The 21,772-nt window shown below is 37.8% G+C and overlaps 1 long non-coding RNA gene across 1 annotated transcript; it reads right to left on the bottom strand.

Moving 5' to 3' along the window:
- Window positions 1-17,775: 17,775 nt before the first annotated feature.
- LOC144302339 (uncharacterized) lies at window positions 17,776-20,594 on the bottom strand. Its single transcript, XR_013369192.1, has 2 exons — window positions 20,401-20,594; window positions 17,776-19,876 (listed from the first exon to the last, which is right to left on the bottom strand). It is a non-coding gene; the product is annotated as an uncharacterized LOC144302339 (long non-coding RNA).
- Window positions 20,595-21,772: the final 1,178 nt, after the last annotated feature.

The raw sequence follows: 21,772 nt of genomic DNA, 5'->3' as shown, positions 1-21,772 counted from the left end.
ATTCATGAGGATCTCCCCATGGGGAGCCAGATCAGGCCTCAAACCCGGGACCCTCAGGATCACGACCTGAGCCAAAGACAGACACTCAACCCCTGAGCCACCCAGATGCCCCTAAGTTTGAACATTTTAATTCAATATATGTTGGCTACAGAAGCAGGGATTGTGTCTGTTTTGCTCATTGCTGAATTCTTAGCACTGAGAAGAGTGTCTACATAAGAAAACTAGCCAGAAAATATTTTTTAAAATGATTTTTAAAATTATATCTTTTGCCAGCTTATCTATTGGGAAATAATGTGTTTAATGATCTGATATTTGAAAATGATTGGATCCTGTACTGGGAAGACTAAGAATTTATAATCCAGGTATAAAAAGTAGCACGCAAGTTACATTCCTACATATATGAATTGACTTACCTTTTTAATTTTGGAAGATTCACATAGGCTTGAGGACAGAATCATGGAAAAGAAGTCACTAATATGTATCCATGCTTGACCAAGAATTAAGTGTGTGACTTTGGATCAGTTCCGTAAGTTTTTTATATCTCATCTGTAAAATAAAGCAAAACAAAACAAAAGACAGTGATGTGTCCTCTTTCACCTTTTGGGACCACTACTACAATATAATGGGATAGTTATAGTTCATAATTAAAGGTAAAACCTTTGAAATGCAACAAGTCATTTTCAAATAAAGGACCAAAGCACTCGTATTTCCATCCCAGAGTTTTTGGTCTTGCTTTCCTCATTCATGAAGAGAGGGGCTTAGATTAACATAATACCTAATGTATAATAAGTGCACAATAAATATTTGTTGAATAAGTTTCTCCAAAGTTCTTGTTTTGGCTTTATGGCTCTAAAATGCCTCATGGGTAGAAAAAATATGGAATGTGGTTATAAAAAGTACAGTTGCTTGAATATTTGGAGCGAACTTTGATTAGTAAGAATTAACTCAGAATAAAGCTTTCCTTCTGATCATCCCCTCCAAAAGAAGCTTTAATATGATATACAGAACTGTTCATGATATACATGGAAATGACCCCCAAAAGGGAGGTCAGTGACCCCAAAAGGAGGAAGGACAGTGAAATTCTTAGTGCCCAATATTTATTAGAGGAGCTAGCAAATTAGAAACAATCCAAATTCTCAATAACAAAAGAGCTAAGCACACTAAGTTATCTTAACATGGTAGAGTGACCCCTTGGTCAATGATGACAAATATACACTCTGCATCATTACACAGAAATGTGTATAGAAAGTAGTAGTAGCAAGTAAAAAACAGAACACAAAACAATATACACACCCAGGTTACTGTCACATGAAAAATGTACCAAAATATATATTTAAAGACAGAAAGAGGACTTGCAATGAGGAAAGCAAGTAGACATACATGCTCGTCAAGTTCTCTTTTTCCTCCAAATAAAATTGCCCATCCGTGTCACTTTTGTAAAGTAAAAAACCTGCCATAAGTTCAAAGGATAGCTCAACAGTCTTATCCTAAAACATGATGGCTATAAAAGATAGGGAGTTATATAATAAGCCAAAAGAGTCTCTCTACAAAAGACGCATCTTCTGTCCAGGCTTGCCCATTGCTTCACGTTTCCCTTGACTAAGAAATGATTAATAGGCTATATAAACAGCGTTCCAGGTACTTGTATTTGGTTGTGGACAGGGAAATTATTTATAGTTGCCTGAAGCCAGTGTGGCTGTCTGGTATTTCTATGGGGGTTGTCTTCATCTCAGAAGGAAAAGAAAAAAAACAAAAAGCTTTGTTTTGTAATAAGGAGAAAGCATAAAAAAAAAAAAACTGCACAGGGTTCTCTGTAGTCAGCTTCTGTAAGGTAAAAGAAGGAGTGGTATCTCTGCAGGTAGCTTAGAAAAAGAGGAAAATAAGAGATTGAAAATGTAAGATGAATTTCTGAACTTTGTGGGAGGAACCTTCACATAGACCACAAAAAGTTGGCTTTTGACTAAGTTCCCAAAAGAAAAAGTCAGTTTCCTGTTTGCTTGGGGTTGTATTTTAATGTCTTTTTTGGACTTAGTTAGATAATTTTCAAGAACACATGGAAAAAGTCTTGGCCAATATCTTTTCATCCCCAAAGAGCTATGTAAATGAAAATGGTACAGAAATCAATCAAGGACAGCACTCCATTTGATGTCAAAACTTTCTCTGGAGATAACTTATGACCACAATACTGGTAAAATAATGCTAAGCAGCATTTTACAAAGTTTAGGACAGGAAGTAAAAACCTTGAGACAATGCAACAGAAGAAACACACACACACACACACACATACACACACACACACACACACACACAAATAAACCAAACTCTGTTATCTACAATTAAGTCTGACCAGGTTAGTAATAGCAGTAGTACTGATAGAAATAATAGCTAAATTTTTTTTAACTCACTGATTCAATAATTGCACATAATACTTTACATGTATTATCTTATTTAAACCTAACAACATTACATGCTTGGGAAAATAAATCCCTAGCTAGAGGCACTGAAGCCAGAATGTGCACACAAGTCTGGTTTCCAGAGGCTTTGCTCTTAACCACTAGATATACTGACTAACTTTGATGTTATAATGATATTTTTTGGTGAAACTCATTTTTTCCCCACATACCTTGTATGCTCATGCATTATTATCTGTGGGTTGGCAAATGAAAAAGTGCCATGAAATAGTGAAATAATTATATGATTTTACATACAATAAATGTTTCACTATATGACACTCTAGTAAAAATATTTTGGGAAGCAATCCATGTCAGTTCTCAGCCCATCAGTAAGCCTAAGCATTCTGAATTATGCATCATCTCTATTTTGTTGGTCTCCTATAATTGGTAAAATCATTGTTAAATTGATCAGGAATAAAAAAGAAGGAACATAAATTATGAATTTTAGGAACTAAAGAGGGAATAACCAGTACAGAGCCTACAAATGTAAAAAAAATAAAGGAATATTCCAAAGAAAAATTTGCAGTAAATTTGACAATTTAAAAAAACTTAAGGGGGCACCTGGGTGGCTCAGTGGTTGAGCATCTGCCTATGTCTCTGCCTCTCTCTGTGTCCTTCCTCATGAATAAATAAATAAAATATTTTTTAAAATTTTAAAAAATTAAAAAACTTAAGAGAAACATCTTTCCCAAACTGACATAAGATAAAATAGAACATCTGAATAGCCCTAAGTCTGTTATAGAAGTTGAAATTTCATCTAAAATCTTTAAACAAAGAAAACTATAGAACCATATAATTTTGCTTATGAGTTCTATCAAATAGTTGAGGAAACTTAACATAGGGTTGAGGAGCATCAATCTTCGATAAGCTCTTTCCAAAAACTTGATTGATGAGACCAGCATACCCTGATATCAAAACCTGATAAAAACATTAGAAATAAAATTATTGACCAATATCCTACACAAAAATTTTTAGCAGAATGTTGACCAAGTTAATTAAGCAATATATATATATATTATATTAAGTATAATATAACATTACATTATGACCAAGTTTAAAAGTCAAAGGTCTCGAGAGGAACAGAACTAATAGGATATATATAGCTATGTACAACAGGATATTTATTATAGTTATTAGTTTATATGGTTATAGAGGCTGAGAAGTCCCACACTCTGCCCTCTGCAAGGTGGAGAACCAGGAAAGCTGTCATATAATCTGAGTATGAAGGCCTGAGAATTGGGGAGCCTGATGGTGGAAGTCTCTATCTGAGTCCAAAAGCTTGAGAACCAGGAGCACTGATGTCCTCTTTTTTGTTTTATTCAGGGGCTCAATGAATTAGATGATGTGCACTCAATCACCTCTGCTTTACTCAGTTCATTGGTTCAAATGTTAATCCCTTCCAGAAACACCTTCACAGGCACACACAAAAATAACGTTTTACCAGATCTCTGGGCATCCTTTAGTCCAGTCAAGTTGATACATAAAATTAACCATCACAAATCAAGTGGAGTTTATCCCATGGATGCCAGATTTGTTTAATTCACCATGTTAACAGAAATAATAATAAATAATAAATATTCATTATTTAATAAATAAATAATATGTATAGTAATTAAAAATATTTAATATTTAATAATATTTATTTATTAATATTTAATATTAATATTTAATAATATGTAATAGTAATTTTAAAATCAATAGAAAAACCATATGACAAAAGTCACACTGATTCATGATTTAAAAAGTCTCAGAAAATCAGAGATAGGAGACTTCTTCAATCAGATAAAAGGCATCTGTAAAAGAACCTATAAGTAGTTTTGTGCCTGCTGCTTAAGTATAAAAACTTTCCCCTAAGATCAACAACAAGGCAAGAATTTTTGGTCTTAAAATTTTGAATCAACACAATACTGGGGATTGGATCCAGTGCAGTAGTGCAATGAAGAAAAAGATGCATAAGGATCAGAAAGGAAGCAGTAAAGCTGGTTATATTTGCAGATAACCTGAATGTTCACAATCAAATCTTTAAGAATGTACAAAATAATTTCTAAAACTAACACTTGAATTTACTGAAGTTTCAAGAATTTGTAGCATCATATAAACACCAATTTGATTTTATATATTCAAAAGCACACAACTCAAAAAAAAAATAAAACTCCATTTCTAATAGTTTCAAAAAGTATTCTTAAGAATAAATTTGGCAAAAGAGGTGTAAGATCTGCACTGAAAAACTAAAAAACACTGCCGAAGATAATTCAAGATCTAAATAAACAGAAAAATATACCACGTTCATGGATTGAAAATAAAATATTGTTAACACACTAATTTTCCCCAAATTAATACAACTCAATCTCAATCATAAACTGACCTAGAGTTTTGGAAAAATTGACAAACTATTTATAAAATTTACATGGAAATGAAAGACCTAAATTATTTAAAGCAATTTTGAAAAACAAAAGCAAAATTAAAGAGCTTAATTTCTTGATTTTAAGTTAGTCTTTAAAGCTATAGTAACCAAGACAGGGTAACACTGGGACAAATAAATTAAAGGAGAATAACTGAGGTCTCAGAAATTGAGGTTCCAGAAATGGACCAATGCTTATGGTCATTTGATTTTTGAAAATAATGCCAAAATAACTCAATGAGGAGAGAAAGATATTTTTAATAAACTATATTAAGAATATCCTTATGGGTAAAATTTTAAATTTCTGCTTATCAAAGACATCATTCAAAAATAAATATAAATGGCGCAGATCTCAAGAAAATATTCACAACATCTATATCTGAAAAAGGATATCTAAAATTCATAAAGAACTCTTTCAACTCAAAAATAAGGTGAACAATCTAATTAAAAATGGGCAAAAAAATTGCCCAGAACTTTAGCAAAGGAAAATAAATACATGAGAAAGTGTTCATTATTATTTGTCAAAGGAAAATTCAAATGAAAAGCATAATGAGATAATACTACAAATGATCAGAATGGCTTAAATGGAAAGGATTGACACTACTGCATAGCAACTTATACATTGTTGGTGGGAGTGTAGAACTCTACAACTGCTTTGTGAAAAGTGTGGCATTTTCTTATGAAGGAAGACAAATTCCTACTCTGAACAATGCCATTCATAGGATTCGCACAAGTGTATTAGTTTTCTATGACCACAGTAGCAAATTCCCTCAAATTTAGTGGTTAAAAACAATATAAATGCATTATCTTACAGTATTGGAGATCAAAAGTCTGATATAAGTCTAAGTTACAATCAGTGTTACTAGGAATACATTTTCTTTCTAGAGGCTCTAAGGGAAAATACATTTCTTTGCCTTTTTCAGGTTCTAAAATGTCTTCATTCTTTATGGTCCCATTCCTTCTTCGAGCTAGCATAGACACATGGAATCCTTCTCACAATTGTGTTATTCCATCTTTTCTCTACCCCTTTTGGTCCAAACTGACAATATGTCTGCTCATATAACTTTCTAAAAAAATGTTGTGGGTCTCTTGTGTACGTAGCAGAGATGGAGTCCATTAGACAAGACCTTCTTCTACAATCTTTTCTAGATGATCCATATCTACTTTTGCTTCTGATGGTTGAGGAGATTTATGTCACACACTTAACTCCTCCACAAGTATTTATGTGATTAAATCCTCAGACTTTCTGCTTCTTCTGAGGAATTAGCAAAAGTCATCTTGCCATATCCTCCACTTTATCTCTACAGCATGCTTTCCTTAGAGCAAATCGCATATTTAGCATTTTTTTTTGCAATCTAGGTAAGCTGAGAAGCTTCCCAGTTGCCATGTTCTGGTTACTTTAAATTTTTTTGTATTACCAGTTTTGCCCTCCATTGATCTCTTCCCTCTCCCATTTTACTAGTAACATCAAGAATAAACCAAATTGTATCTTTGACACTGCTTGGAAAGTTACTTGAGTGAAAAACCATTTCATCAATTTTAGGTTCTGCTTTCCACATAACTGTGGGACATAATTTCTGCTGTATGAAATAAAGGTCCCCTTTCCTCTAATTTTTAGTAACAAATTCCTCCAAAGTCCTCCTCAGCAGTGCCTTGAAAGTCGTATTTCTGCCAGCAATCTCTTCCCTACAATTTAGGTATTCTTAAGGCAATGTATGTTTTCTCTACCTTAGTCTTCACTTCCTCTGAGCCCGCAGTAGCAGTCTTTAAAATTCATATTTCTATTAACAGTCTGTCCAAAGTAATCAAGATTTTTCTATCAAAAGTACTTCCAGCATCTGTCTATTGCCCAATTCCAAAGGCATTTTCCATACTTTCAGGTATTTATTACAGCAACACTCCCACTTCATAGTACCAAGATTCTTATTAGTGTTTTACTGCTGCTGTAACAGATCACCTCAAACTTAGTGGCTTAAAGCAATGCAGATTTATTATTTTACAGTCCTGTAGATCTCATTCACTAAAGTTAAGGATACTAAAAATCAAAGATACATTCCCTAGTGTCCAAAGAAATGAAAACACATGAGTACAACAACTACACAAAAACATGTACAAGCAGGATTATTTATGACAGCCTCAGACTGGAAACAACCTAAACATCCATCAATAGGAGAACAGTTAAATAAAGTTCTTCTATTCATACAAAGAAATACCACAACATAATAAAAAGAAAACAAAACATTCAATAGGCAATGATATGAATACATCTCAAAAACAATATGTGAGTGAAAGAAGCCTTACAAAGAAAAGTATGTGCTAGATGATTTTATTTATGTAAAATTCTAGAAAAGAGAAAACAATTCTGTGGTGAAAAAAATAAAAACAGTGATTGCCTGGGAGTGGGGGAGTAGGTACAGGGATTGACTGGAAAGGGACAGGAGGGAACTTTCTGGAGTGATGGAAATGTTCTACGTTATTATAACCATCCAGGTACGGGCACTTGTCAAAACTTCTCACATGAGACACTTAAGATTTATGTGTTTCAAAATATGTAAATTTTTACCAAAATAAAAACCTCATAAAGAACTGTAAATAAATATAGAACTCCAGCTAATTATATGCATGCTGAAATATTGAGAAGGAAGTATACTGATATTTGCACCTGACTTTAATTTTTATTATCAAATAATTCAGATTAATAGCATAGAAGAATAAATAGATGGATAACTATGCGATAAACCAAATACAGCAAAATGCTAATTGTTGCCTCTAGAGTTGGGTATACAGGTATTTACCATAAAAACCTTTTCAATTTTCTCTGTATATTTGAAAATTTTCATAGTACAATGTTGGAAGGGGAAAAGGCCACTGTTCTCCTTCCGTCCAACTGGACCACAGTAGTAGGAAACGTTCAATCAATGCTTGCAAAGACTTCCCATATATTATCACTCCAGCACATAGACTGTCATGTCTTCTCGACTCCTAGGTAGCACACATCTCTTAAAAACAAATTTCAAAGATTTCTACAAGCTAGCTGGAAGTTAGAGGGAAAAAAATCACCAAGCTTTCCAGAAAATGACATTTGTTCCTCATAAGACAGATACTAACATTTAGTGCAATTAATATGAAGTTATTAGTATTCTCAATATCTTTAGAAATGTTTTATAGTTGGAATTCAATAATTGTATGCTGGTTCTAAGTAGAGCAGCATGTTAGTTAAAACAATAAATCATGAAAAATCAAGTCACAACTAAAGACATGACTTTCAAAAATAGTGCTAACATTTGAGATCTTTAAACACTGTAGCGGTTTTAATACTGTACATGTATATATATGCTTTTGTCCTTCAAGTTTAATTTTCTACTGATCAGAAATAAGTAAAAAAGTTTGCTTCTATGGCAATATTAGATTTTTAAAGTACTGTAGCAAATTAACTCTTCACAATACTGCTATAATTTGTAGAACTCCTGCTAAATAGCTCTTAGTACTAAGTGGCTCCAGGTTGATTAAAAGCCATATTTAATTCTCATTTTCACAAATGAAATCATATTCTACTCACAAAATGAATATAGTACTTTAAACTAAAAGGTGATTACATTTGCAGAGCACTTTACCAAATGGGAGACATAAATGGTTATTAATTAGAGTAAGTTATTGTTTGACACTTTCTTTATTCTGTTCCTTTTAGATCTTTAAATTTATTGCTTTCCAATTATACAACTTATAGGAGGGAGCGAGGTTCAGCTCTTTTTCCGCTAAAACACTCAATGTGCTTTGAAAGGCAAAAAAGAGACACAATGAACTAACAGGCTACCTTGTCCTTTAGCAAATGCAAGAACAGATAAATACCATGTGAAATTAATTGCATTTGAAAGGACCACCCAATTGCAGAATGTTAAGTAGGGTTTTTGTGGGTTTTTTTTTTTAATGTTTGCTCCCTTCTTCATGATGGGCAAGACAATCAAAGAGACATCATGGCATCATAATATCTTCTCATGGGTCTGATTCTTGTAAGAAAAATGCCAGCCGTATCAACACCCATGACAAAGAGCATCTTCCAGAATTTCATCCATGTAATTTTGCACTGATTCTAACTAGGACAGATACTGGGCTGCTCATGGAATATGAATGGAGTGAAAGGAAAAGCATCTGGGAAAATCAGTGAAGGGTTTAAAAATCAGTATTCCGAGGGATATGGTAGGTGATGGGGGAGATGGCAAGAAATTCAGCTTTACTTGTCATTTCTGAAGCGCTGAGCATGTTTCCATATGTCAATGGCCTCAAGTGGAGCCTCTCGTTCTGCTTCCATAACCGAGAGGAACCCACTTCCTAGTCATTCTCCTTTGTCTATTGACAATTTATGAGGGCATAAACTGCTCAGAATATTAAATTGCATTTATATATCATCCAATAATCTACCAACATTTCCTAGGCACCTTGTGTATGCAGGGCACTGTAGGATATGGACACACACGAAGAGGAATAAAATAGAGCCTCTTTCCCAAGTAGCTTATAATTTTGCGTGTTTAAATGGAGTATAGATGGGATCTACAGCCTGACAATTTGGGAACCTGAATATCTGACTGAAAAACTGAGATCTGACCTGAAAAACCTGAATATCTGACCTGAAAAACTGAGATACAGATGAATGCATCATCACAGGGCTCAATCTGCAGAAGGATCACAGCTAGGTACCTGAGGCTATAAGGATTAATATCCCACAGGATACCATATCAGACTGTAACCCTCTCTTCCATGATCTTGACCTGGGTCTTCTTGTGTCTGCTGCCAAAAGCATCTTAGCTGATACAGCGTTAAACCAATTGTGTTCAGATTATGTTACCTTAATTACATTTCACCTGTAAAAGGAAGATATAATATGCCATTCCTAATTCACAGGGCAGTTAACTTTCAGTTGACGAGCACCATGAAGATCATATCCATGATGAAAAAAAGGAATTCGAAAGTGACAGGTGCTTCTGGCACCCATGCCACCTTCCCTTGGGCCACCTGTGATTGAAGCCACAGCTGTGGTGGACAGTTATGTGTGACTTATGCACCCCCCCATCATGTACTTCCAGCATCTGTTTTAAGTACATTCTGTTCCAGCACCTTCTCCCAAGTAGGTACCAAGTAATGTAAAAGAGTAATGCCCAGAGGCAACCTTCATTTGATGGTGAAAAAGCTAGAGGATGTTCCAGCCTGGTCTTAGAAGAGGATGATTTGGGAAGGTGTTCTCTGCAGTTCTCCAAAGTCCTCAATTGAGGACCAAAGCTCCATTGCACATAGCAGCAGTGACCTCCACTGTGCATTTCATTTTGGCTTTTCCTTCTATCTCCTTCACTGTCTTTGCTCCCCTCACTCCTACTTTCCAGAATCACCTCTCAAACAAAGTACCTGGACACAATTCCTTGTCCCTGGCTCTGATTTTAGAACCCATACCAAGAAATCTAATATTTAAATTTCTTGCATGTGAGTTAGAATCTTGTGTAATATGAACTATGTTTTATATGAGCCTGCCCAAAATAAAATATTTATATCTGATAATGATACTCATTTTTAAAAATTAAACAGACATCATTCTTTACAGGGATTACACTAAAGCTGGACTCCTACAGTGGCTCTGATGACAGTCCAAAACCCTGCGTCGTGTCTCATTAACAATGCAGGCTTTCCCCAACATTAAGCTGGCGGCATTCCTAAAAATAGTTTGTAAATTGATTGTTTGCAACTTGAAATGTCTTTTCTAAGAGAAGAGATTGTGTTTTCCAATAGGAAGCGTTCCAAATGGCAGACTATAGGCCCAAGGCAAAGAATTATCCATTTGTGTTCTGCTTTGCCAAGTACTAGGTAAAACAATGAAGGAGTGGACTTCCAAAGCTTCCTTTGGCAGAAGTGAATATGCTTCAAGGTACAGTTAAGAGTGAGAGGTACAGAGAGAGTGCCAATGTCAGAGGACTGGTACATAAGGATGGTGATGATCTGAAGCTGCAGTTGGGAAAAATGTGATTACAAATAGCTACACTGGCTTAGAGCGTATCTCCTAAAATTCCTCTCCACCAAGAACCTTAGAATGTGACCCTATCCAGAAGAAGGTCTTTGTATATGTCATTTATTAAGTTAAAAGGAGGTCATAGTGGATTCGAGTGGGCCCTAAGTCCAACGACCAGTGTTCTCAGAAGGTCATGGGAAGACAGGGATGTGCATACAGGGAAAAAAGGCACATGGCCACTAAGACAGAGACTGGAAAGATGCATCTAGAAGGCAAAGGATATCAGAGATTGCTGGGAGCCAAGGCTCTGGAAGAGACAGGAAGGATCCTCCCCAGGAGGGTTCAGAGGAAATAGACGCCTTGATTTTACACTTCTAGCCTCTTGAACTGCAAAATAAGAAATTTCTGTTTTAAGCCACCCAGTTTGTAGTAATTTTTATGGCAGCCCTAAGAAACTAATATAATAACCAACAAACACTGGGAGTTGGATCTCGGTGAGATGGTGAGATATGATATAAAATAACATAGCATATTATATACATATATATAATGTCATATTTAAAGTCAGGATTAAACCCAACTAAATGGTCCTAGTAATGGGAATGATGAACATCTATTGATTGCTTACTCTGTGACAGAAAATGTAGAATTCATTAACCTCCACAATAAACTTATTATAGGGTTGGTTCTTTAGTATCCCCATTTGATAGAGAAGGAGATTGAGTCTTACCTCCAAAGGCACATGGCTGGTAGGTGGCCATAGCCAGGCTTTGACCTAGAAGCTGACTCTAGACCCTGGACTTCTAACCACCCTGCTTTCTGCCCCATGAATGTGGGGATGCCACACAAAATGACCCTTTTAAGTGAATAATGTGTCTCAGCGACTCCCTTTACTCCTGACTCATCCATTCACAGTTGCCTGGAGCCTGTCTCTACTGAGTCTGCTGGACAGCTTGCTCTTGATTAGAATCTTGGAACGTCCCAAATCTGTCCTGCTTGGGAAGTCAATGGTTTAATATTTCATTACCTAACGCAGATCTGTGCACAGGTAACTCTTGAGACTCTTGGATGTGCTCTGTCATGAAATTGCCTTCCCTGAGGTGTGTGCGTTCAGTGGCACATCAAATCATCTTACCTTTAAGGCACTGAGACTAGTATTTGTGAAGTAAACTTGCCATGGGCACCCTGCTAGTTCTCATAACTTTCAAAAACCTTTCACTGTTTCCCTTTAAACTACAAGGACAAAATTCAAGTTCCTTTGTAAGTTCTACATCAGAGGTTGGCAGAAATTTTCTGTAAAGGGCCGGATGGGAAATATTTTAGGTTGGCCACGTGGTCTTTCTTCACAACTCAACCTTGCAGTAGTAACGAATGAGAAAGCAGCCTGCGACAATATGTAGAAGAACGGCCATGATTGTGTTCCAATAAAACTTTATTTACAAAAACAGTCCAGGAGCCAGATTTAGCCAGAGGACCATAGTTCACCTGTGTTGCTGTCATTCAAAAGCTGGGCGCTGCACCCTGAATTATCTACTGCTTTGCAGTCACGCTGAAGTGCTTGTGCTTCTCAAAATCACATGCCCTTTTTATTCCTCTGTGCCTCTGCATATTCTAATATGCTATTCCCTTCTTTCGCGTGCCTTTCTCTTTCTCTCTCTCCTACTATCAGCTTAGCAAACTCCCATGGATAGTAGACCATTCTGCGTGAATCACTAGCAACATTTATCCCACTGTATCTAATTATGCATTAATTAACATATAATTATCCTTAGCTTTGATCACAAATGATGACTCCTAGAAGCTCAAGGAACATACTTGCTTACCGAATACTTCCAGCCAGTGCTCTTTCTACCCCTGTCACTTTGCATTACATTAGTCACAGGTTGGTGTAATGTGTGTGTTTCTTCTTGCCTATTATGTTTGACCCACCAGGAAGCTCAGAACCAAAGGAAAGGCTTAGTGTTAGCAATCATGGAAGACTTGACCGCATGCATGTATGTTCTCCTCTACTTTACCCTTGTCTGCCTCTTTACTCTGACTTATATTTCCCATAATTCTGATGTTTTGTTTGCATTTTTATCATAGGCATTTTTTAAAAAGCTACATCAGATCTTTGTATGATGGAAGCAGGATTTTTTTCTTTCACATTTATTCATCCACAAATAAATCATTATATCCCCTTGATCACTTTTTGTACTTTCTCAGGTTAGAAACAACTCTGTGAATTTTTGCCTAGAAGGCTGTGGTGTACCTCATGTATTTGATACCTGGAATGAGTCATCTTGTAACACTTCTTCCCCCCATATGACAAAATTATTTTTAGGGAAAATCATGAAATGAAATGAATAACAGTAACAGCCAAATGAGAAACACAAATTGTGAAAATTTTCTTTTAATAAACTTCATATCACAAGGACTAAAGAAAGAACTACATTCAAAGTGAACTATGATAACTTGGACCCACTAGGAACTTTCTTTCCCTTTCTTGCTTTCTTTTCCTTTCCTTTCCTTTCCTTTCCTTTCCTTTCCTTTCCTTTCCTTTCCTTTCCTTTCCTTTTTTTCCTTTCTTTTCTTTTTTTTCTTTTCTTTCTTTTAAAAATTTATTTATTTATTTGAGAGAGAGAGAGAGAATGAGCCCATGAGCAGAGGGAAAGGGCCATGGGGAGGGGCAGAGGGAGAGGTAGAAGCAGACTCCTTGCTGAGCAAGGAACCCAAAGTGGGCCTGGATCCCAGGACCCTGAGCCGAAGGCAGATGCTTAACTGACTGAGCCACCCAGGCACCCCTGAAATTTATTTTCAAAATGCACAGTGTATGTAGCTGCATCTGGTGTGTCAGGGGAAGCTGCTTCACTGTGAGTTCTGCAAATTAACTTCTATTTACAGTGTTTATTAAAGGATAAATAACAAAATGTGCTAATCGAGGCTTCTTATCTGTGATTAGACTCAGTAGTGGCAGCATGCTGGTTTAGAATTTAGACAGTAAAATATATATACATATTTTTTTTTTTTTGAGGAAAGGCATTTTATCTCTCAAATTGTTGAGAATTATCTGCCACATGGTGATAATAAGTAGCCCAACTCTTAGTTCACTTTATTTTAACTTATCTACAAAATATGTCTATTTCCCCCAACACATACGTATGCAGGAACACCATTATTAGAACCTCAGCTGGTGGATTGAAACATCAGATTTGGAAGTCTCATGGTGAAAGTACAGTGAAGTGGTATCCACACTGCTTTGCTGGGGGTGCATTTTCCTTCGGGGTTTGCTAAGTACATTTCTACTCATGCAACAGCTAACGATCTCCAGGTGTCCTATCTCCAAATTTGAGGTCTTCCAATAAGCTTAGATCTTACTTTCTTGTAAGAGTATGGGATAGAATACATATAACATACAAAATATGTGTTAATTGACTGTTTATGTTATTGGTAAGACTCCTGGTCAACAGGCTATTACTAATTAAGTTTTGGGGGAGTTAAAATTATATGTGGATTTTTCACTGTGCTGGGGGGTCGGCACTCCTAAACCCCTGTTGCTCCAGGGCACACTGTACAAAGGTCCGATGCCATAATTAGTGTTTAAGAACTACATAGGCCTTAATGTTAACACCTGTAGAATGCTATAAATGTGGAGTGGGTGTATATTGAGTTCAAAGAAATTCAATCTGGTTTCCAAGGATCTGATTAAGCTACATGTGTCAGTGTGATCTACGCTGGGACAGATTTTGGTTGTTGCTGAACTGTTCTGCTTTTGCTCTATTAAAAAATAATAATCTGGATCTCACTCTCCTGGTTATCATTTGCTTCTTTCTTTATTCTATAACTGAGAAATGAACAACAGTCCCGATAACTAAGTGTCCAGATAGCCTGGTTCTATTTAATTGAACCAGATAGGGGAAGCAATTCCAGTCACTTCATACAACTTTTGCATGTTAGGAAGCCAATTTTGAAACATGTATGCACAAATCCTGTTGATTATCTCCCTTCTGTGAAAATTGAACCATCCTGAGATTCTCATACTCTCAAGCTGTAATGGATATAGTAGGAGATCCCCAACTCTTTACATTTCCAGAGGGATACTTGAAACTGGGCTGTAGTAAACATCTCCCATTAGTATTAGGGGTACCCTTACCCTGACCCCATGAGCACTCCCTATTGTCCTCTCTTCAGCAGATAACAAGATGTGGCATGTATAATATGGGCTTTCTTTCCTCTTGGCAGACCCTGAATGAAGCCAAGGGGAACAGTTACAAAACAGAAAATTGACTATGATGGAACACTCTTTGGTGCTACATCTGATATGATTAACAATTTATTTTGGCAACACCCGGGATGGGTTTCATATGGTTTTCCTGAATTCAACAGGACTCCTGCCAGCAGAATCAGGAACACTAAGAAGTAATCCAGGCTGAGGGAGAAAAAAAAAAATATGCCATCTTGCAAAGTGTTTCATAGCGTTGACTCTGTGATCTGGAAACCAGCCATCGTTCAATCCCTCTATTTCCAACTGCTCTTCAACTATTGCCTTACTAGACTTGGGTTGATGGATGGTTTTATAATTAGCAGGGTAGATAGCCTAGAGGAGAATGCACTGTAAGAAGGCAGATGAAACATGTGAGAGCCAAATATTTTGCAACATATAAGTATTCTTAAAATATGGATGTTTCAGCCGAGTCATCATCTTCAAGAAGCATGATTACGCGATATTGTGGATTTCAGAGTTAACTCTTCTTAGAGAAATGTACTTTCAGGCTGAAAGAACGGTTCCTCTGTTATAGAGGAGTGCTTCTTTTCAAGAGTGGATATTTCTGTGCATATGGAGGGACTTCCACTGGCATAACACCCTTGGACTTTCTCTGCTCCCCATTCCTTATTCTTCCTCAGGATTTGAAAGGAGTTTGAAAAGAGGTACTAGAAATTCATTCCTGAGCTCCTTCCTTTTCTCTTTCTCTTGGAGGGAGCCCACTTGCAGACAGCATAAGTCACCATTGCTCTCAGACAAGCAGTAAGCCAGCCTGCAGGAGAGGAAGCCCATTTGCTTGTAGATATAAGGCATGCTCTTAAACATTAGACAGTATTAGGAAGTTCACTTATTTATAGTTTTCAGCCACATTCTTAGTTTTACACTCTTAGTAATAAAAGTGATGTTTTTATTCTCTACCTGTCCCAACTTCTTGTTTTATTTCTCAGTTGGTTCAGAAAAAGGGCAAGAAAAATTGGTGTTAATTACTGGTTCCCTACAAACCTCAACAGATACTTAGCCAGTGGTAGGTTTCATATGATAGAAAATATGTTTTCACATAGTTTCCTACTTACATTTGAAGATTTATCAATAGATTAACATTTCTTTCACTCTCCACTGGATTAAAAGAAATAGCTTGGTATTCAATTTTAGACTTTGGCAAATGGACCATCAGAATTAGAAGACTGTGATATGGAAAATCATTCGGCCTTTACATTTTGCTATAGCTCCCGGCACCCTCCATTCCTTCAGAGCTCTAAGACTGGTCCACATTTCCCTTTACCCTTCCTGTGACTTAGATTCTCAGGATCATTTTGGAGGATATAAAATATGTATCTCTAGATTGTTGTTAGATGGACTTGAAATTGGCAATGAGACTCTGTGCTTTGATTGTGAATTGAGAGGTCAGCCAAAAAGGGCATGGCCACAGTTAAATAAAATATTAAAACTAGAAAGGAGGAGAAGGAAGCCAAGAAGGAAAGGATAGCTTCCGCACCTTGATGTGCAGCTAAGAAATGTACAAATAAGTGTTTGATGTGAGAATATATATGAGATTTTCCAGTATCGATGAAATACCAATAAATGAGAGTATTGGTCCATGATCATAACATCTAACCAGTCAGCACATCATTTTTTTCACAGCTCTTTCCTCCACGTTATCTCATTTGATCCTTGTCCCGTAAAGTTGATTTTAAGAACTTGACAAAGTGAGGCCTAGAAGGAGAGTAACTCAAATTTGCCCGGCTATTAAATGTTAGAATCCAATGCAAACTTATGTTTTCTGATTCCACACCTAATGATCTTTTTCCTCTACTCCTACTGCCTCTGTGTCTATATGCTTGGGGATGCAATGAGACTTTGATATGCTTAAAAGAAGTTGATTAAACAGATGGGCTTGAAATAATTACATTTTCTTATTGAAAGTATCATGGACAACACAACGGATTTCACTCTGTGATTTGAAAGGTGGCTAATATTCCTTTGTTCCTGTGATGCATAATGGTAAAGAAAAAGATACGGGTTGATGTTGGAGTACTGGCAAGGTAATATCAGTTAAAAGATGGTAGGGCCTATTCATAAATTTTTGTCTCAAATTTGAAAATTACCCTGTTTGGGCATAAGTAGCTGAAACCTAATGTCAGTCAAGTTCCATTGTATCTACATTAAAAGGGGGATGAGGGAAAAAAAAAGGGGGGGGGAGGGATGAGGACATCTGATCCCAGTAAATGGAGCCCTCTTGCTCTAGGTTACTGAGAGGATTTTTCCAGAACATTCATTTGCTTACATAAAGAGTTGTTTTTCTGAACTCTGATGTGAGTAAGAAGATCTTGGGTGAGGCTGGATGTGTGGGACCTAGAAAAAACATGGCATACTGGAGAGGAGCCACAGACTTAGGTATCAGAGTGTCAGTGGGTACTTATAGCTAACACCTAATTAACCCCATATCTATCCTGTGTCCCTCACTCCCCAAATGCCTGAGGCTGTCAGCTCTGCTAATCCTCCATCATCTTTTCCAAACAATCCAAGCTCTCCTTGCTCTCCAAGGCCTGTGTATCCTGAGAGTCCAAGTGTACCCTAATGCTTCTAAATCACAAGCACCAGCACCATCTCCTTATGCGGTATGAAGTCAGGAGCTTCCATTGGGAGGAGAATAGTGCTTGAAATGCATGTAACTCAGGGTGCATCATAAAGTCCTCTTATGTATAATATTTTATTTGATGTTCACAATGATTCCACGAGGTGGGCAAAAAAGATACTGATCCCATTTTATCGATAAACTTTGATATTCACAGAAGTTTAGTAAGTGGTCAAACCACCTCCATCTACTACATTCTTTAGGATCTTTCCTTCTTAAGAGAGATTTATAAGTCTCTGTAACAATGGCTCTTAAGTATCCATGGGAATAACTCCATACTGCTGATAAAATAAATTCCCTTCATTGTAAAGCAATTTTTAAAAAAAACTCATAAAATTATATTGTCTATTGAAGCTAACACTATATCCAAATGCAATAAAGTCACTATATAAATGCTTTGCTTAAAAGAACAGCACCCTAATTAAGAAGATTGTTAAAAGGATGGAGCATATGAATACATCTATTACACAGAATTTACTAGAACTCACTGTACCCACAGCAGTAAAGTGGGACCAGCTGTTGCCCAAAACATGGAATTAGCCTTATGAAACAGAAACTGGATATTTTAGTGATTCTTGTTAAAAATTGAAGGTACCTGCACATTACCTTAATCCCCCCCTTACACTATGAATCATTCAACCAGTGGTTTCATAGCATCTTCTGTGCCCCAGGCTCTGCACTTAAAGGGCAGGCTGTCCTTGAATATTTGCTCCATGCTTGCATTCGTGGGGCCAAAGGCTTTGCAGCTTTGGCTCTGTCCTCCTCTAAAAATGGCATTTTGTTTGAAAAGAGTCTCTGCTTCTAACGTCTACAAATCCACGTGACTCTTACTATCCCAAAGTCCACACTGCTGCTCTCCATTCCTTGGGGTGTGGGAATCAGGGGCCCACAAAGTGCCCTTTTGTTGTTGTTCACTCTGCTTTTGGTGCCTCCAACTGTAGCTGACACTGGGCTGATTGCCAGTAGTCATGGGCTCCTGCACATCTGCTTTATTAGAGAAGCATTTGTCAACACCGTGCACCAGGAAGTCTCCTGCCCACCTGGCGGGATTTCATGCCTTACTTCCCCTTGGTGTCGGATAGTTAAATGCTGGCACCACGCACCATGGTTGTAAAGGTTAAGTACTACAATCCAGACAGCAAGACAAGGCTCTAAGCCCATCTACTCCAAGAAGCAACTTCCGATTGGCCCACTGTCTGTGGTTCCCCTGGAGCAGCACACTCAGGCATTTGGTTCATTCCGTGTTACTCTCTGTGTTGTTCTCCAGGTAAAAAAAACATTTTCCTCCAGTTGTGTCAAGTGCATGGGTGTCGAAAGCAGAGTCAGTGACTCTGGCTTCGCTCTTAGGGTGCAGTAGCAGGCTCTGCACAGGAAAAAGAACACCATTGTAAGCATTTCAAGCAGAAAGAGATTGGCTTACTACTTAATCGGAAATTAAGTGCTTACAAAATTTTTGGAAGGGACGGAGGAATAGAAATCAGGGGACATTTGGTCTTAAGACCAACCACTGTGGCTACAAGGCAGAAGTCAGGAAACTGCTGCTGCTGCTGCAACCTGTTTCTGCCCCTGGTGACCTGGCAGTGGCCGTGGAGTCTGGCCACCTTTATTGACTTTTGTTAGAGCTTGCATGCCCACCATCCCGGTTGTAGGAAAATGGTCTCCATCTCTCTTCTGTCTTCCAGATATCATGAAAGTGCATCTCATTGGCAGAGCTTAATCTCACTCAGAGCCCAGCCGCCTTTCAGATCCCAAGAAGGAACATAAGTGAAGGTAAGACAAGATGCCTCATGTCAACAAGTAATATTCAGCATGGTGCTCTGGCTGCTGTTGAGCAGCTTCTGCACAGGGGCCTAGGGTGAGGCTCCTTCACAAATCGTGGTTTCAACTGGACTCCACTGTCTCAAATCCTAGCTAAATCTGAGAGTATCTGAGGAAGGCTCCAGAGGTGATGTGCCTCAAAATCTTGAAACTGCCCAGGCTCTCCTCTGACTCTTGAACACTTTGCCCATTCCTGAAGGTTTGGCTGTGCTCTGTGATGTAGTGCATTGTGTGAGCAAAGAAACAGGATTTGGAATCGTCAGACCAAGGGTTGAGTGTCACCTCCAGGATTGCTGACAGCTCCTTTGATATTTCTGAGCCTCATTTTCTCAAACTATGAAGAAAATAAGATTATTATTTATTATTATTATTATTTTAAGATTTTATTTATTTATGAGAGACACAGAGAGAGAGAGAGGCAGAGACACAGGCAGAGGGAGAAGCAGGCTCCATGCAGGGAGCCCAATTGGGGACTTGATCCCCGGTCTCCAGGATCACACCCTGGGCCAAAGGCAGATGCTCAACCGCTGATTCACCCAGGCTTCCCCAGATCTATTATTATTATTATTATTATTATTATTATTATTTTATTTATTATTATTATCATTATTATTATTATTATTATATTTCAAGGCAAGAAGAGATTTGCAAACCGTAAAGTTGGTTGTGGAGACTGGGAGTAAAGGAGGCTGCATTGCTAGCCTGGACTGACTGTCAATCTAAGAGTCACATTGCCCCAGGACATAACCCTCCCCGGGGCAGCCTGTGTCTAAAGACTGGGCAATGGGAGAGGAGTGGTAAAAAAACAAAAAACAAAAAACAAAAAACCCAGCCCCTTTGGCTTAATTCAGGACAAACCTGAAGGGCCCCTCAGCTCTAGAGCTCCCTCAGGATCAGATGAGGGTTCTACTATAACAGCAGCACACTTCCTGTCTTCCACTGACCTATCCTGCATCTCTCACCCTTCACAGATGTTGATTCTGAGGCCACTCCACCCAAAAACTTCCTGCACACAAATCTCTGTCGGTTGCCTGGGAAACCCAAACATCAACACTGGCTTAGCAAAAAAGGAATTTATTAAAGAATATGAGGTAGCTCATAGAATCTCCAGGAAGGCCAGCAAACCACGCATGGAGAATGTGTTCTAAGAAAGAATGTTCCGTGACTCCATAGACAGCTCCAGTGGAAAGGCTCCTGCTCCCCGCTGTGCAAAGACACTCCAGTTTGCATCACCGACACGGCTAGGACATGACACAACTGTTAGGACCTCTACAATCCCTGACTCTGGACTTCTCCACTGAGCTTCAGATTCATATATTCAAACTTCTGTGCTTCAATACCTAAAAAGGATTAATAAAACTAAAATATAAATCTTGATCCTGCCCCAAATCCTCCTCCCTACCACTCTTCCATCTCAGTAAAGTTTCTGTTTCCATTTCCCCATTTAATCCATTCCTTCCCAACAGGGTCATGTAACCCACCTTGTATGCTAAGTGGACTTAGAATAAGATCTAAATTCTCTGCCATATATGATGACAACCCATCAATTCCAGCACTGACTTGGACCCTCCCCACCTCTCTGATCTCATTTCCATGGTGCTCTCTCTTGCTGATCATAGTCTTCCTATCACACCAGCTCCTTTGAGCTCTGGGGCCTTCATATTTAGTATTCCCAGGCTCAGAAGGTGCTGTCTCCAGATTTTGCATGGCTGCATCCTCTCCTTCAAGCCTCAACTTGAGTGTCACTTTTTGAGAGACCACGCTGATCTAAAATAGCCACTGTCCCTCCCAGTCATCTTCTATCAGGCCACTCTGCTGGATTTTCTTCATAGAATTTACTATCATCTGAAGTTATCTGATTGTCGACTCATTGTCTTTCTCCTCCACTGAAATTCAAACTTCAAACTGGAAACTGCAACTTCATCTCATTCACAACTGCAACCCGAGTGTCTAGAACAGTACCTGGCATTTCCTAGACATCCCAGAAATACTTCTTGACTGCTTTAACCTTATATATTAACCTGTCTTGTCTACAGAAGTCTCCAGCTGGGATTCTTGGCCCAGATCCATGTCTCCTCAACTGGGTTCTGAAGAAAATTCAGGGGGTCTGTGGACTTGCGTGGGGAGAAGTTTACATGTTTATTTTCACTAACTCCTAGCTAAACCCAAGCCAGAGTAGTAGTAGTGGCACATGTGACCTTATCACAAATATAAATTATAGGTATTTTCA

Source organism: Canis aureus, chromosome 2 (genome assembly GCF_053574225.1).
Source record: "Canis aureus isolate CA01 chromosome 2, VMU_Caureus_v.1.0, whole genome shotgun sequence".
In the NCBI taxonomy this organism is placed as follows: Eukaryota; Metazoa; Chordata; class Mammalia; order Carnivora; family Canidae; genus Canis; species Canis aureus.
This window is presented reverse-complemented; position numbering and strand designations above follow the sequence as displayed.